This window comes from Daucus carota, chromosome 1, assembly GCF_001625215.2.
Source record: "Daucus carota subsp. sativus chromosome 1, DH1 v3.0, whole genome shotgun sequence".
In the NCBI taxonomy this organism is placed as follows: Eukaryota; Viridiplantae; Streptophyta; class Magnoliopsida; order Apiales; family Apiaceae; genus Daucus; species Daucus carota.
In genome coordinates, this window is record NC_030381.2 from 27,031,463 (window position 1) to 27,037,582 (window position 6,120).

The 6,120-nt window shown below is 32.2% G+C and overlaps 1 long non-coding RNA gene across 3 annotated transcripts; it reads left to right on the forward strand.

Moving 5' to 3' along the window:
- The first annotated feature begins 1,087 nt into the window (after window positions 1–1,087).
- LOC108200490 (uncharacterized) lies at window positions 1,088–4,619 on the forward strand. 3 transcript variants are annotated; one of them, XR_001802713.2, is made up of 10 exons: window positions 1,088–1,344; window positions 1,632–1,740; window positions 1,855–1,911; window positions 2,422–2,508; window positions 2,608–2,720; window positions 2,798–2,859; window positions 3,673–3,807; window positions 3,922–3,970; window positions 4,050–4,162; window positions 4,376–4,619. It is a non-coding gene; the product is annotated as an uncharacterized LOC108200490 (long non-coding RNA). The 3 variants fall into 3 exon arrangements; XR_010289227.1 differs by having other exon boundaries at window positions 3,673–3,970; XR_010289228.1 differs by having other exon boundaries at window positions 3,673–3,970; window positions 4,379–4,619.
- Window positions 4,620–6,120: the final 1,501 nt, after the last annotated feature.

The window sequence follows — 6,120 nt, forward strand, 5'->3', positions numbered from 1 at the left end:
CCTCCGTCACCTCCGTCACCTCTGTCATCCTCACCTCAGTCATCTTTCATGCTTTACTGCCAATTTTAGAGGCACGATTCTGTCTAATTATCAACAACTCCCCAACAAAGCCTCCTACTGAAATTGTTGCTCCATTAACTCCTTCCATGTCCACCACCTTCATCTCCACCCCCACCTCCATAATCTCCACCATCGCCACTACCACCAAAATCGAGTATAAGAACAGATCTGCAGATTTTAACCAATTTCTCGAACTTTTCACCAATTTTTACAACACAAATCATAAATTCTAAAAAGAATATCACTAAATTGTATTGGGTATATCACTACATTAAACTGGTTTTTAGTTTTTATTTAAGGGTTGATTTGAATTTGACCACTATATATATATATATATATATATATATATAGAGAGAGAGAGAGAGAGAGAGAGAGAGAGAGACACACACACACACGCACACAGACACAAAATCACTACTAGAAAAAGTGGAATAGACATCACACTTCAGACATCAGTTAGAATTGCCACTGATGTTAAAAATGCTTTTAACATCATTTTCACTTAAACTGATGTGTTAAAGTACTTTAGACATCAGTTATTTATGCAACTGATGCGTAAGGTACGTGTTTAAAAAAAGTTTTCACCATTCCAAACCCCATTTCCCCCCTTATCAAAAATATCCCTCCCTTAAACAAATTTCATTTCTCTCCAATATTCATAACATAAAACTTTAAAATAAAATCATTCAACTACAAACATATAAATATAAATATTTATACAATCAAAATCATTAAAATACACAAATCATATATATATATATGTGTGTATATATATAATTTTAAAATATTAAAAATAATTAAAATACACAAATCATATATATTATAACTTTAAGATATTAAAAATTATATTTATTCAACTAAATTAAAATATTAAACTAATTAGAACTACTCTCACACACACATAAATTAAAATTATCCAACACATTACAACCCAACACATTACAAATATAAAACAAAAAACATTACATTACATAATTAAAACAAACTTAAAACATAAAACACATCCAAAAACAATCACAATGATACAGAACACACTCAGTTTAAAACCAAAACGACCCAACACACGCTCTCTGCCCAAGAACCCTAAAAATCGCCGCACATCGAATTCACCGGCGTTCATCATCTCCGTCGCTGTTCAGGCTCTCCAAGAGCTCTACACCCTCAGTTCCGCCTTTAATTCTTCAGTACCGAGGTCTTTCCTGTGCATCTTGCTGGTAGATGCTCTATTTCGAGTGCTCGAAGCTTGAGCTTAATCAGTCAATTGGGGGCTTAGTTCTTGAGTTGGTAAGCTTTGATTGGTGTATACATGCTATATTTGATTGTATTTTGGGTTAATATTTTTCTATTTTCTATATATGACGATTCTTGATTTTGGGTTTCTTGTATGTATATGAGGGCTTCTAATTTTTTAGGGGTTTGCTTGTGATTTGTATCTCATATGATTTTCTCGATTTGGTTTGCTTATGATTCTGATGGTTTAATTTTAGGGTCGTTATGGTTTGCTTGATTTGGTGTATGTACTTGTGGTGTACTTGTGATTCTTATGTTTGTCTGCTCGTAAATATATGTAGTTACCCCTTGGAAGATCGGCATCTTTTCCTCTCTAACTATTTTCGATTTGTTCTGGGGGCTGACACATTAACTCGGATTCTCCTTCCTAGAGGCTGCGTTAATATATAGGTACCTGTAATGTGTCGAATATGAAAGAATTCCATAAAAAATTCTTGTATATCAGGATGCAGTGTGTAAAAAATTCTTGTAATCTGATCTCACTTTTATGCTCTGTTGCAAAAGCTGAAGATTTCAGGAATTGGTGTGAAAGTGAATGTGTCGGACTCAAAGGGATAGAAGGTACATTAATCTGGTCCAGTTTATCTTGTTCGTGATTATTGTTATATCCAACTTCATGTTGTTGTCAATCTTTGTTTCTTATCTCTTTAGTTCAAGTTATCCGCATATAGTTATTAGTCCGAAAAAATTTAAATGTCCTCGACGGTAAGTCTTCATCGTTGGGTTCTGATGAGATTACTGTATAATTCTGTTTTCCGCCAACTCCATTCAGACAAAACATAAGGCACTTCCCTGATTAAATAACACAGGACCTGTATCTCTTTGGTAAAGCTATATAATAAGCGTAATATTAATCCTTGTCAGGCAATGCTGTCTACAAGTAAAATACTTGATCAATTGTCATATTTTATGAAGAAGTTCAGTTAAAAGGATAATATTTCAAATAGATGCAATCCCGCTTGCAGCTGGTGCATTTCTGTGGTCTGTTTTTTTTTTTTTTTCTAATGGGCTTCATACTAAATGTTAATCATTAGTCTACACAAGTCCTAATTTTCTAGTGCCACGGCTCAGAATGTTCAGACAATTATAATTGGATGCTTACTTGCTGGAATTGGTATTGGCATCTCATCAACCATTGTGCCACTGTACATATCTGAGGTAGTAACTTCTAAGACAAAAATTGTGTTGACACATTACAGATTTATTATCAGAACCCCATGTAATACTTGCACTAATTATTTGATGAATTTATTCCAGGCATTAGAACTTTTCCGGAAGCAGGGAGTGGATTTTTTGATTGCTCCAGATGTTGCATTTCTACCAGTGAACATTTGTATCCGTGTGGGTGCACATTGTGGTTTGTAAAACAGGTGCTTATTTCACATGGTGGTTATTAGTTGTGTTATAAACTTGTAAATCTTATTTTGTTTATTGTTGCTTTTTTTAGTTGCCAAAGCAGATCAGATTCAGATGTATATGGCCATGCAACATCAAACCTTGTAGCTGGAGGTAACTTAGAATCTACTATTCAACATATTCTTGATTCAAACATATTTGAAAATAACATACTCCCAGCTCTATTTTACTTCAAACATATTTAAATTATATATAATATCATTTGTAATTTGATTCTATCTAACTTGCCGGAGCTGAGTTCAACTAGTTCTAAATTATAGATTAGCCCGAACAAGGTGAGCTCATCATCTTGACAAATCTGGAAATCCTGGAACAAGTTGAGCAAGTTTTTAAATCTTATGCTAAGCAAGATTGAAACATCTATCGTTCAGACCTCTGCATGATTATGTATTTATGCATGGCCTGAAAATCAAATATATATGTATGTAGCTTACTTATGGCACACTTATACATATGCATTAGTCTGCTCTCATTTGACTACATGTTTCCTTCTTGTTTGATTCTTTTAGAAAAATCCATGCCATGTTGGCATATATTGTGTTATTATGTTAATGCATGACAAGAGATTAAAAAAATAATAAAGAGGGGAAAGAAATAAAAAGATTTAAAGAGAGATAAATTTATATTTATATTGTGTTTCCTTTCTAGCATATTTAAAAATAATTTATATTTTAAAGTAATTTTAAAAATTATAATTTGGATCTGGCTTACATGTATTCAAATAAATACTGAGAAAAAATATTAAAATATTTCACATTTTAATATAATTCCAAAAAGGTTAAATTCTAAATAAATGTTAATGGTTCAAATCGTCAATCAAATATCATTATAATTTCTTTTCAACTCTTTTATATTCTAAATAAACGTCTTATATTTACACAAAGAAAGTTATTTTGTTTATGACAGTGGTTTTGAAAAGGACGTCTGGACCTAGACAGCCGAGGGAAGGCCTTTTGTTGGTTATTTTGTCTAGTTAAAGATTTTTCCAAATTTGGGGTAGATGGTTTATGGAATGACATGAATGAGCCTGCTGTCTTTGAGGTGAAGTGAATCAAGTTCTTTGCATTCCATTATTCTATATGTCTGCTTAATCTCTCATCTCAGTTATTCTTTTGAGACAATTACAAAAATCATGCCCGAGAGTACTATTCACAGGGGAGATGCTGAACTTGGAGGATGCCAAAATCACGCACATTATCACAATGTATATTATGTCAGTCCTTTGTTTCTCTCTATGTAAACATCTATATGTAAATTTTACCCAGTTTAAGTTGTTTATTTAGGTGTATGGAATGTTAATGGCCAGATCAACATATGAAGGCATGAAAGTAGCTGATGAGAGTAATAATCTATCAGGGAGCATCTATATATGAGCATATCCATGGTTCCCCAACTGGTAATAAGCTAATTAGGCATTTTCTTTTTGTGTTTGTCTAATGACTCATGCAATGCAGCTAGATATTAATCATTTTTTTTATCTCTTCTTCATAAGCTCTGTTTGCGGTAGTTTATTTTATAAAAGTCATTTAACTTGAACAACATATTCTAACTATATATGTCAGTAAAGAAAGATTATATAAATTTGCTTGCATGTGTGTTATATTTCCAGTAGGCTGCAAGGAGTCGCAGGACTTATTCTAAGACGGACCTCGACATCATTGGTTGGAGTCGCTAAATTATATCCAGTCTATTATGTAGTTTGGATTCTCATAAGTTAGACAGATTAATTGCATGTTATCGGATATTTTAAGATGCACATTTTAAATTTATGTTTAATTAGATGTTTGGAGTAGATAAATTTGAATGTTGGACTAGTTGTATTGGATGAATGTTGGATCTACATTGGTTTATATATATATATATATATATATATATATATATATATATATATATATATATATATGCAAATCAAATTTGGAGGTTGATTTGGTGATTTTGTAATTGGTTTGGTATTTGTTTTGTGTAAACAGGTTGGTTGACATCATTTATACAACAATCTGATGTCCAAATATATTAATGCATAAAATCGGTTACAAAAGATAAATGATGTTAATATATCATTATAACATCAAGCACTATAGTTAGAAATGATGTTATTGATTATTAAAACATCGGTTAAAAGTTGAAGTGATGTTAAAAGATGTAGACATCAGTTAATAGCTGATGTAAATAACCGATGTAAATGACTATAATACACATCGACAAAACTTACAGAACTAATGTTAGAGGGACCATTAGATATCATTTTAAGTGTCCAGAACTGATGTTAAATACACAATAGACATCATCTACCTTAACCGGAACCGTTGTTAATGACAACAAAAGACATCAGTTAGCTTACGTTTAGACATCGTTTTGACCACCAAACTGATGTAAAAAAGAACCATAGATATCAGTCTTATTAAAAAACTGATGTAAAATGTAACAACAACATCGTTTTTTAGAAAAAAACTAATAAATTGGCATGTCTAGAGTATGTTCAATTAGATTAGAATATCATATTATGATCATATTCAGAAGATAAAAGTGTGTTAAAATTTGAAAATTGAGTTATTATATCGGTTTTTTAAGTGAAAATGATGTAATAAGTAGTCTTTTACATCAGTTATTAACTGATGTTAAAGACAGGGACCTTTAACATCGCCCACAGTAACATCAGTCGAACTTATACCGGACATCAGTTTTTAACTGATGTATATTAGCATAATTCTAGTAGTGAATATTCTCAACTACCTCCTATATTTTAGGAAAAATGTTTTGAATAAATGTAATGCGGTTGATCTTATACTTTAAACATATAACTATAAAAAAATTAACATTTAGAAATTCTAACCCATGTAAATATTTTGACGTTGAATTCTGGGTAGCCTTCAATCACTGGGTGACAGTTTCGGGTAGCGGGTCGTGTTCGTGTCAGCAATCGGGTCGATTTCGGATCAAGCTAAAATCACTTAAAATTGAATAAAACTGTAAATTGAAGTTATTAGAAATGAAATTCTAATTTCGGGTTATGTCGGGTCCATTTCGTGTCAAACGGGTAATTTTCGGGTCACTTTCGGGTTTTGTCTCAGTAAATCGGGTTGCGGGTTCGGGTCGGGTTCGAGTCGGGTTCGGGTCATGTCTCATATTGCAAGCCCAGTTCAATGTATGTTAGGACCCTGTAATATCATACGGCTTTTGCATAACAACTTACTGTTGTGCTAATAATAATATTTCCTACAAAACTAAGTAAGCAGCGGACTATTATTACCATTAAGAACAATATCAAGCTAGAATAACACATTGGGTTGCTCGTAAGTGTGATCATCAAAATTTGGATCTATAAAGTATATATATCAAGAGGAGGAACAAGAG